Consider the following 12,136-nt stretch of genomic DNA (forward strand, 5'->3'; position numbering starts at 1 on the left):
GAGCAGCCAACTCTTCCTCCAGCTTCAACTTCCCCACCCCAAGCAGGTGGGACATCCTGACCCTGAGCAAAAGCAGTTCTCTCCCTAAGAAACACCGGTGACTTTTGTTCATGGCACTCCATGGATGCAAAGCTCTGAGTTCTGTTGAACAGGGACTCACCTACGAGTGGTGGTGCTATCAGCTGAGACGGGAAGCAGGACTCAGTAAAAGAAGAAAAGGCCTGGACTGGTGTGGACATGCACTGGCTCCTGAGAAGCAGGGAAGGTCGCTGTTAGGGGTCCTGTTTCTAAGTGACGTTCACTGCCTGGCTGTGTGTTGTCCAAGTGTTTTTCTTTCTTACCAAACCTTGGAGGTCTGGGAGCACCATATACGTCACACATGTGGGCAGGGCTGGCCATCGGGGCCGATGGGAGCTGCCTGGTGCACAGATCCCTGGGGATGCCCATAAGTGCCTCACGTTGGCACTGAAGAAATGCAGACAGTGTGCCGCTTTGGGGAAGGCTTGTTGTTGCTGATTTTACACACACACACATATATATATACACATACACACACACATATATACACACATATATGTATGTATACAAAGTGCTATAAAGTTTTTCTTATTTTGTGAGTGATACAACCTTATTATTTAAAAATTAGGAAGAAAGTTAAAAAGAGGGTAAAACTCATATCTCTTCATGAGAAATGATCACTGTGACTATTTCAGCATACTTCCTCTGGCTCTGAGAAGAATCTTTAGGAAATAAGGAGCTTTTCATCTCCAGGGAGATGCTAGGGTCAGTTTTACCCCAAGGCAAAACCCTTCTCATTTTATGGGGCCAGATGCCGAAGATCAGAAACAGTTCGATCCTGCCCCAAGAAGGTGTCCGCCTCATCCTTGGAGTTAATGTGGCCACTTCCTAGGCAACTCAGAGGCTTTATGGGTCCTTTCGCCTCTTAAAATTAATTGAGTTATTCAGTAAATACAGGTTGAGCATCCCTAATCCAAAAATACAAAATGCTCCAAAACTGTTTTAGTACCAAAACGACCCTTAAAGGATGCACTCACTGGAGCGTTTTGGATGTTGGATATCAGATTAGGGATGCTCAGCCAGAATGAATTCTGCAAATATTCCAAAATCAAAAAAACATTTGAAATCTGAAACACTTCTGGTTCCAAGTATTTCAAATAAGGGACACTCAACCTGCACTTAGTGAGTGATGCCAGGGAGCGGTGCCAGGCACTGTTCTAGGCACTGAGGGTGCATTGGAGACAAAGTGACAGCAACGTCCATGCTTCTTCCTCGCAGAGGACAGAGCCATGAGGAGGGAGAGTCTCTTCACTTCTCTGGGCCTTAGTTTCCTCCCCAGGCAAATAAACTGAGGAGGCTGTACCCAAATAAACATCGTCAGAGCTTAGGGGAATCATGTGGAGTGCCTGTTTGTCTTAAACAGAAGCATTTCTTTAAGGTTCCTTAAAAAAAAAAAGAAAAGAAAAACTAAAAATGTTAATGACCTCTGCATTTTATTTTCTGGTATGTCCAGGTTTTTTGTTTTTGTTTTTAGACAGAGTTTTGTACTGTCGCTCAGGCTGGATAGATCACGCAGTGGCATGATTTTGGCTCACTGCAACCTCCACCTCCCGGATTAAGTGATTCTCCTGCCTCAGCCTCCTGAGTACCTGAAATTACAGGCACCCACCATCACAGTCAGCTAATTTTTGTATTTTCAGTAGAGATGGGGTTTCACCATGTTGCCCAGGCTGGTCTTGAACTCCTGACCTCAAATGATCTGCCCGCCTCAGCATCCCAAAGTGCTGGGATTACAGGCATGAGCCACTGCTCCTGGCCATATGTCCAGGTATTTTTAAATATAAAAACAAAATGTGGCCGGGTGCAGTGGCTCATGCTTGTAATCTCAGCACTTTGGGAGGCTGAGGCGGGCGGATCACCTGAGGCCAGGAGTTCGAGACCAGCCTGGGCAACATGGTGAAACTCCGTCTCTACTGAAAATACAAAAATTAGCCAGGCCTGATGGCCCATGCTTTTAATCCCAGCTACTCGGGAGTCTGAGGCAGGAGAATCACTTGAACCCGGTAGGCGGAGGTTGCAGTGAGCCGAGATCACACCACTGCACTCCAGCCTGGGCAACGGAACAAGACTTCATCTCAAAACACAAACGAACAAACAAACAAAATAAACCCCACAAAATTTAAAATTCTTTGTAGAGTAGAAATGATGCTCTGGGAAAATACCCCCTGGGCAGGTGGTGGCTGCACATCCACTCTGGGAAAGACTCTTCAGCTCGAAGATGGAGACCCTCTTTTCCTGCTCTCACACAACATGGGGATAACGCTGACGCGTTCTTGGTAGGCAGTGCAGTAGGCAAGATATCCAGACGCTGGGTGCCAGCGGTAGGCAGGAGAAACCACCGAGTGGGAGCAGATTTTCAGAAAAGGGAAACTAGAAAAAAACTTCCCCGCTGTGTCTCAGACAGGCCCTGTGGTCTGAGCTCCCATCCTTGACAAATGAGATTACTGAATGCCTGTTTAGCAGTTCCAAACGCTATTCATGATCCGACGTGACCCTCTAGTCTCTCAGACAGAGCGCAGCCCTGTTGCACAGGTGTGGAAATGGAAGCAAACAGGGAAGGTAACTTGCTGAAGGTCACACAAGCGGGACCTCGAACCATGGCCCCTAATACCGATCGGGCACTTCTTCCCCTGTACTGTTTCTCCTCTATGGGACCTAAAATCCCTAAAAATTCCCTAAAAGTGGAGGTGTGCTGGAAGAGTCACAAATGGCTCTGTTTTGTTTATCAGGAAATTAAGCAAGGTGCCTAACGGAAACCAAAAGGGCACCAGGGCACGCACACATGCCCTGACTTTGTTTCTCTCTTTGGCTGGTGTAACTGCTGCTACATGGACAGCGGAGCACACTGATGACTTCACAAGACTGATGCTGAGCACCCCTCCGTGCGGCAGGTCCTGCACCTCCTTCTTCTCCACACTCACTTGCAGGCATAGGTTGCTGCCTGGCTGGTTCCATGTCACCGGGTCTCTACCCTGAGCCCGTTGCAACACAGTCAGGGCTCCCAGGGTAAACTATGCTGGGAGTCCCCTAGGAAGAAGAAAGGGGAAGGGCTGAATTCTAAAGAAAGCCCAAGGCCTCTTCATGAAGCACCTCTCTTTCTCTGCTTTAGAGATTGCCCCAGGGCTGCTGGGGCCGAGCACCAGCTCCCCATCAAGGCCCTGGAGAGGCGCTGGCAGCCTTCTGTCTTCTCTGCAGACCCTTGGTTCCTCCTGCCCCTCATCCTTGGCAGAAGGAGCCTCAGTTTCCCAGTCTGTAAGGTGCCAATAATCATAAGCTACCTCAATGGTGTTTTCCTTTGAATTTTGAGAATTTTGAGAATGGAAACTTGACTATCTCTGTCTCTCTTCCTGTACCCCCCATTGACACGTGAATCAGTGTTTCTCAGAATACTGCAGGTTTGGAGTGTGTGTGGCAGAGGAGGGTGGAGCAGCGTGGAAGGAGGAGAGGTGGGCGGTGTCGGGGATATCAGCAGGGCAGTGGGCATTGGAGGTGTGCTCTTGGCCTCAGCCACAGGGCCGTTCCAGAGCCCTGCGTGGGCGAGGCCAGGGCGGCGCGTGATGGTGCCCTCAGAGAAGCACTGGGACCAGCAGGAAAGGCTGCCGGTGGGCAGGAAAAGGGAAGAGAGCCGGGGAATTGCTTTTTGACCCGTAAGGGAGCGTTTCTTGGTGGATGGGGAAATCACAAAATTGAGTATGGTGTAGTCAGCTACATCGTGTACCAATTTTCAAATACTGGTGAGATCAGTAAAAAGAGAAAGGGAAGGAGATCACAGATAGCATGAAACCAAGCCACCAATAATGAAAGTACCACTGGTTCCTGAGCAGCGTCTGCTTCTAACTGACTTTGCTGGGGGAGGGGCGAGACAGGTACAAGCAAAAACAGCAACGACAGCGCAGCAGTTGCTTCATGTGAGTAATAATTGAATGGTACGAGACTCTTCCACATTCATGTATTGAAGGCCCAAGTGCGGCCAAGGTCTCCCTGGTTCCTGAGGTTTGTTTCATACTGGGTTCCTTATACTCCAGATGTCTGAGGGACCCTTAGGGGCCGAGGTGCCCACACCTGTGCCCCCTGCATGACAGACTTCCTGGGGTCTTGGCTCCCAGTCTGTCCTCATCCTCTACACACACCCAAATGTGGAAGTCACCCCCGCCTTGAGTGAATCTCACACCCTCAGACCATTGGCCATGATATTACGTGTGTTGCAAAATATCAAGGATTCAGCTGAGAGGCTCTCGCAGTGGACGGCTCAGAGGCCGACTCACACACTGCCCAGGCTTTCCCTGGGGGGCCCTGGTCCGGGGGCCCCCTGCCTTGAAGATGCCCTTCCTCACCTCCCTCAGTCTCCCACTGTCTTCAACTCGGGCCCTCACTCTGCTTATCAAAGACCCCAAAATGCCTCTGCTCAAACAAATGGCTTGACCTGTTAGCGATATAGAAAGGTGAGTGGATCCTTTGAACATGTTCGTTTCTCCTTTTCTCCACCCACCCTGCCCCGTTTCCCATTTCTCTAAGTGCCTGGCATGTGTGGAGAGTCTCCTGATGATATGATGCCAGCTGTGCCCAGCTCCCTGGAACACAACATAGGGAATTAACCAGTGTGTTTCTCTTTCCTCCGTTAGTGAAAATGAGTACTATTTAATAATGCAGTGACACAGGATTTGTTGCTATTGTAGCACTTCCATGGCCATGCTCACCTTCACACCATGCGGAGGCCAAAGGCATTGTTCCTTCAACTGCAGCCCCTCTCCCCTCAGCAGCCCTGGCCATTCCACCATGGTGTAGTCCTCCTGCCCTTCTCCATCCATCTGAATCCCATCCTGCCAACTCCAGGGCTGCACGCCCTCTGGAATGACCCCCTGCAGCTAGCCCAAGCTGCTCCTGCTGTTTATTTTCTTTGCACTTTGTTTAATTATTTCCCACATCTTGGTCCTCTCTCCTTGATTTCAGATGGATTGCTGAAGACAGAGTGTATCTGTGGCTCCGCTCAGGCTGTACACAGACAGGGGCACTCAGCATCCTTGGGTCGTATTTCATTCTAGGGCCAGGAGCGCGGGCTACTGCGTCAGTGGGAAAGACGTGGAGATGAGTTCATATTTACCTGTTTCATGGTGAAATCTGCAAGGTCCCTAAGGCAATGGCTTTCTTGAATGGTGACGGCAACTGAGGAGTCTGAAAAATCTTTGTGTCTCACTTAGGATTTTTGCACAGCTGGTTTCATAATTCAGTTATTTTGATACAAAAGCGTTCTGCTCTGATTAGTAAAAAGAGACAAGGCGATAGTGTTTGCCTCTTCGTTAGGTGGCTGCCCCATCCATGCCTTTCATTTCTGGAGTAGGTGCCCAGGAAATGTTTACTGAGTTGCACCAGTGAATGAACTCATGATGCCGGGATTAGAAGGGGAAGCCCTTGGAGCCTCCTTCTGCCCCAGTTCTCAGCGACCCTCGTGTTCAGTAAGTATTAGCTGGTCAGTGGAGTGCTGTGAATCTTTCCTCCTCTGGTCTGTTGTTCAGGTGATGGGAGTTTTGCAGACTACAGTGGGGTGCGGGGGGGTTCAGGAATCGGGTGCAGGGGCAGTTATTGTTTCCAGCTGGGTGAACTCCCCATGGAGAATAGTCAGGGCAACCCTCGCCAGGCAGTCTAGCAGATCGAAAGGCTCTTAGCTCTTCAGGAACCCTGTCAGTGGGCAGGGGGCTGGGAGGCAGCACTCCAACAGGAGGGTCCTGTGCTGCCTCTCCTGCATGGCAGTGCCGCTGCTTTACCCCTAAACACTTCCGCACGTACTTCCCAAACAAGGACATTCTCCTGCATAACTAACTCCAATACCACTTCACACCAGAGGGCTCTGCGTGCGGCTGTTTTTGGTACAGGAGTCCATCTTCGTGCCAAGCTACATGCCCCTCCCCATTCAGGCAGCTCTAGGCTGGCAGCACTCATTGTCTGTGTGGCTGGACAGAGAGCTGGGGCTCCCTAAATCTCTGGGTTCCCAAGAGACAGACCTTCAATGCTCTGAGCACCAATGATGTGGCTGGTTTCCCAGTGAGCCACAGTTTTCTGCCTTCCAAAAAACAGTGATTTAAAGAATGGGTGAATAAGATAATGTAAAATGGTGCAGCCACTGTAGTGAAGAGTATGGCAGTTCCTCAAAAAAGGAAACAGAATGACTGTAGGGTCCAGCAGTTCCACTTCTGGGCATCACACAAAGAATGGGAAGCACAGTCTCAGAGAGATACCTGCACTCCCGTCTTCACAGCAGCTCTGTTCACAATAGCCGAGAGGCGGAAGCAGCCGAGCACCCACCAACAGACGAATGGATCAACATTACGTGGTCTGTGCACACAACGGCCATCATTCAGCCTTCAGGATGGGGACATCCTTACACGTCGACGAACCTGGAGGACATTTGCTCTGTGAAATAAACCAGTCACCAAAGAGCAAACACTGTATCATTTCTATATGAGGTTCCTAGAGGACTCAAATCCAGAGAGACAGAAAGAAAACTGAAGATTTCCGGGGGCTGGGTGGACTGGGGAGTGGGGAGTAGGTACTTCATGGGGACAGAGTTTCAGTGTGGGAAGAGGAAAACATTCCAGAGATGGATGGTGGCGATGGATACACAATCAGGTGAATGTAATTAATGCCACCGAATTGATAAAAATGGTTAAAATGGTAAATTTTATGTCATGTGTATTTTACCACAAATTTTTTGAGACAGTTTCACTCTTGTTGCCCAGGCTGGAGTGCAATGGCGCGATCTTGGCTCACTGCAACCTCTGCCTCCCAGGTTCAAGTGATTCTCCTGCCTCAGCCTCCCAGGTAGGTAGCTGGGATTACAGGCGCCTGCTACCATGCTTGGCTAATTTTTTGTATTTTTAGTAGAGATGGGGTTTCACCATGTTGGCCAGGCTGATCTTGAACTCCTGACCTCAGGTGATCCACCCACCTTGGCCTCCCAAAGTGCTGAGATTACACGCTTGAGCCATCGCATCCAGCCCCACAATTTTCTCAAAAGAACAGTATGTGTGGAGAGGATTGCAAACTCATTTAATAATGACGCTTAATGTTTTCATAGTATGTTTCCCCTAAAAATCTCAAATGTTTCATCTCATATCACCCACCAATCTCTGCTTGAACTAAGCTATCTACAAACATGAGAAGCATCTTCCTATGGGGAAAAGAATATAAGAAAAAAATTGTGTCTCTGTCATGTCGTACCCACATTACTTAGCCTCTCTGAGCTTGTGTCTTCACAGAGAATATGGCACCTAATGCTCAGGCATCAGATGAGCAAAGCCCTCTCTCACTCCCGTCCTGCACACACCTTGCACACACTTCCTACTTGTCAGTCTTTTTAGTTTTCTCACACATTATTTCAGAGTAACTTAGCAATAATAGCACTTACAGGCCAATTATATTTGTTTCTTCTGGATTCACTTTATTCTGACCAAGTAGACTGTCATAAACAGATATAGACAGAAGACAGGGAAATACTGGGTAGAAGCGGGTGGTTCCCTGGCAAAGGCCCTAGCCTCAAACCTGGAAACCTGCAGCCCTACACGAGAATGAGCATTCTCGTTTTCATGCCCAAAAGTTGCCTTCTGGCCCACCATGGCCCCCATCCTGTACCCATATAAACCCCAACCCACAGGCTCCACTAGCAGTCAAGGAGATGAACTGAAGAGCAGAAGATCAGCAGAATGGCTCAGCAGAGAGAAGAGAAGGGGCATCTGAATGTCAAGGGGTGTTCGACTGGGGATAGTAAGAGAGGAGATCAGCCGATGATGGCCAAATTCCAGGGGAAGATAATCTTCCCACTCCATCCTCCTTCCAGCTCCCCATCCATCCCAGTGAAAGCCGCCTCTACCACCCAATAAAATCCCTGCATTCATCCTTCAAGCCCGTGTGTGACCTGATTCTTCCTGGACACTGGACAAGGACCTGGGTATTAAGGGGGCACTGAGCTGGTTAACGCTTAAGCCGTCTGTGGATGGCAAAGCTAAAAGAGTGCACTGTAACACACGCCCACTTGGGCTTCAGGAGCCTCAGGCACACACTCCTGGATGCTTCCATGGGACTGGAGCCCAGGGGTGTTCACCCCAGCTGTTGCACCAGCCCATCTGCGTGCTCCCCCTCCCATAAGGGTTTTGAGCAGGTGCCGCATGAACAGACAAGCCACACCGCTTTTGCTTGTCCTGCGAGGGGTCTCAGGGAACTCTCCTGTTTCAACATCATCTAGCAAAATAAGTCAAATCAACAGGTTTCCTCCAGAGTCCTCATGGAAGTCCTCAGTGGCAGAGCAGCCCACGTGCAAGTGCTTCAGGTGCACCGGCCTCTTGGCCATCTTCATTGTCCTCAGCTCACCTGTGCTGAGGGGGGCTCTGGGGAGAGAGGTGGAGAGGGACTCAGTCTTGAGGAAGGTTGGCTACGGGCCAAGAAGGGAGAAGGTGAATAGGAAGGTCCATGGAAGGACTGGGCAGTGGGACTCATGGAGTAGTGAGGGTTGACATCCTCTTTTCACACTGAAATCCTCGCATGATGCCCTCCAGCCTGAAGAGGTGCATTAATCATGCGGACTTAATTTGAGCTGTGCTGAAGGAACAAAGGAAAAGGTGAGGAACAAGGCCTACTGGGCACCATGGCAATATGGGGGAAGGCTGGCAGCCAGGGCCAGGACACGGGATAGGAACTGCCAGAAGACATGCGAAGACCCACTGCAGGCTGGGGATGGGGTCTCAGGTGGACTGATTCACCTCTGTGGCCCCAACATCTCTTAAAGTGCTCAGGAGAGAGATCCAAACCATCTTCAATAATTTTAAGTCTTCAAGCCACCTCCAAACACATACACCAGTAGCAACGTGGCCTTGGGAAAAGGACACCACTGGTCCAAGTGTCAGTTTGCTCACCTGCAAAATGGGAATGAAGATAGTATCTCCCTCCTGGGTGATGCTGTGAGGACTAAATGAGATTATGTTTCAAAGAGTTAAACGCAGCACTGACACTCAGGAAGGTCTCACTGAATAAAGGTCAGTTTTTATGATGCCACGGGTGATGGTCAAGACTCATGGTATGCGATGCCGGAGAAGATGAACAATTAGTCAAATTAGAAAAACAACTGATTGGCCAAACAAGGGGACACAGGTCAGACCAGGCAGTTATTTAAATTATGTAGATCAGAAAGAAGCCTGGCTGTTAGCTTGACTTCTCAGTTTTTTAGTCTGCAGTGGCAGGTTTGGCAGACTGGTCTCGGGAGATTGTTGTAGCATCAGGAAGAGTATGCAGTGTCCCCTCTGCCAAGACCAATCTTGGCCAACAGTGGGAATAAGAAGTGATGACCAGTGCCTGGTTTACTGGTGGGCTGCCATGAAAGAAGGATCCTCCCAGCAATCATTGCACTTCCCCATAGTGGAAACTTGGTCAAGTAGCCAGAAGGTGTGAAAGGCACCTTTGCTTGCCAGCCTGTGGCAGCCAGCTTAGATCTCACTATGAGCTTCTGCCGTGGCACAGGCTGGCAGGCTGCTCCTGTACTGACTCAAGGAACCATGACGACCTTCTGACTCACCAGCACCTCTTCCTGCTGCTTCTCTGTACAACGAGTCCCCCTCCCCAAGAGCTAACCCATGATAAAGATCACGACCAACAGTTGTTAAACGTGTACTAGGTGTCAGGCAACTACTAGGTGCCAAGGTGTTATTTCATCGTCACGAGAGCCCTGTGAAGTGTGTGCACTTATTATACCCTCGCTCTGCAGGAGGAGCCCGGAGTGCCACTGGGTAAATGGCCCGAGATCACAGTTTCTAGGTAGCAGCTAACGTGCAAACCCAAACTTGTGGCTCCCAAGTCCCCATTCTTAACAGCTGGACAATGAAGAATGAACAGCTCTCAGCCCACATAATGTAGTGTTAGGATCAATATCGTAGTTAATAGATTAAATGAGGGCCCATCTGGTATGATTTGAAAGGCAGCTAATGTCTGTTTATTTAAAACTAACAAGCAACAACTACTAAAATACAGTCCATATTTTCTGAAACTCCTGTATAGCTCATTTCTTTTCTTTTTTTTTTGAGACAGAGTCTCGCTCTTGTCGCCCAGGCTGGAGTGCAGCGGCGTGATCTCGGCTCACTGCAACCTCTGCCTCCGGGGTTGAAGCGATTCTCCTGCCTCAGCCTTGCAAGTAGCTGGGATTAGAGGTGCCCGCCACCATGCCCGACTAATTTTGTATTTTTAGTAGAGACGGGGTTTCACCATGTTGACCAGGCTGGTCTTGAACTCCTGACCTCAGGTGATCCGCCTGTCTCGGCCTCCCAAAGTGTTGGGATTATAGTCATAAGCCACCACGCCCAGCCAGCTCATTTCTTTAGATTAAGATCTGAAGACTCTATGCAAATGTTACCTGCTAGGGAAGGAAACTGTGCTTATTAAATATGTTCTACTGCTGGGGAACTGTGCTGGGCCTCCCTGGTCATTCTGAAGCACGTAAAAGTCTGAGAGCCACTGCCCTGGGGACGTCTTCATGCTGCCGGCTTCAACTACCCTGTATGGATGCCCCAGAAGTCTCTGTTCTGTTTCCTGAGCTCTACATTTTAAAATACTTTCAGACATGCTATATGCTTAAATGTATATTTTATATAGATATATATTACATATATATTTATATATTTTTGGTACTTTTTTTCCCTGAGATAGACTCATTATCCGCGTAGTTTGACAATGTCTTCGCCTAGCTATCCCTCTGGCTCTTGGCAACCTGAAAATCAAACTTGTCTTATCTTATCCTAACCAGGCCGTCTTCTGACTTCTCTGTTTTAGTCCGTGTCTGCACCATTTTCTCCATCACCCAAACTGGAAAACTCCCGTCATCTGGGGTTCTCCCTTCAGCTGTGCTCTCCACGTCCAGGTAGTTATTGAATGATGTAGATCCTGTCTCTGGAAGGTCCCTTGGTTCCACCCTGTGGTTTCATCCTTGTTCGAGCTCTGCTACCAGCAACCATCCTTCCCATCCCTCCCACCACCACCAGGGGGCTCGGCCAATGGCCTGTGCTGATGGCGCCTGCCTGGGCGCCAGCCTCCCTCCACCTACATGCCCTTCACCGCTCTGGTCACGCCCTTCCCCTGAACAGGTAGGGCTCATCCACAGAATGCCTCTAACTTACCCCACGTCTTCTCCCAGCCACGTGGGCCAGATGCTGTTTCCCAGGCAAGCCTGAGTCTTCCTGTCCTCACCGCAGCCCATGCAGTTCTCGCCTTCCTTTCCACATAAACACCCTTCATTTGTCCTCTCCAGGACCTCCCAGAGGCTCACATTCACCAGAGCCTTGGCCAGTTGCTCTTGAACAGCTCTGTGCCAGGTCTAAGAGCAGGCTTGGGGACAGGGCACCTGAGCCTGAACCTGAACCCTCCACTTAGGAGCTGGGTGGTTACAGAGACGTCAGCTCTGAAAGAGGGTTGGGCTGCACTGAGGGGAAGATCTGGAATGGTGGGAATCAGGCTGACATGGATCCCGATCAACATGTATTTGAAATTTGGCACTGCCCATGGCTAGCTACATGGCCGTGGTCAAAGTCACCAGGCTGTAATTTGATTTTCTCATCTGCAAAAAGTGGGAGCGATAATGGCTCTCTCGGAGGCCGGTTGTGAGGGTTGGAACGAAATGTCGAGCGTGTGGTGCAGACGCCTCCACAGCGGCAGTGCTCCCCAGGCTCTGAAGCATGGAACCCATGGGCTGTGCTTACCTCGTCAGTCCCTCGGACCCCCTGAATGTGTTTGCAGACATTTGCCGTGCTTTCTCTGGGTTCAAGATTGTGTTCTCCAAGACTAAGTTGTGAGTTCCCTGCCACAGGGACTGTTTCTAACTTATCTTTGTAGAGCCTAGTGCACTGCCCAGCACACACAAACAGCTCAGGAGATGTTGGATGTAGTTAAATTCAAGGAGAAAAGAGGCACCCCAGGCAGGTGTGAAGCGTGGGAGGGGTGCCTTTGGAGGCCCTGCTGCTGGGGAGCCCCCGGGGACAGCCAGGGGGCAGACTGAGAACAGCCAGGCCTGAGGGACCAGACCAGCTGG

The 12,136-nt window shown here is 49.8% G+C and overlaps 1 protein-coding gene and 1 long non-coding RNA gene across 2 annotated transcripts in view; both read left to right on the top strand.

Moving 5' to 3' along the window:
• Positions 1-12,136, top strand: part of LOC129534322 (IQ motif and SEC7 domain-containing protein 3-like) — a 153,491-nt gene that overhangs the window by 73,579 nt on the left and 67,776 nt on the right. The window lies entirely within an intron of this gene.
• LOC129534324 (uncharacterized) lies at positions 3,424-7,968 on the top strand. The gene is made up of 4 exons (XR_008680876.2): positions 3,424-3,986; positions 5,029-5,531; positions 6,813-6,894; positions 7,727-7,968. It is a non-coding gene; the product is annotated as an uncharacterized lncRNA (long non-coding RNA).

Source organism: Gorilla gorilla, chromosome 5, assembly GCF_029281585.2.
Source record: "Gorilla gorilla gorilla isolate KB3781 chromosome 5, NHGRI_mGorGor1-v2.1_pri, whole genome shotgun sequence".
In the NCBI taxonomy this organism is placed as follows: Eukaryota; Metazoa; Chordata; class Mammalia; order Primates; family Hominidae; genus Gorilla; species Gorilla gorilla.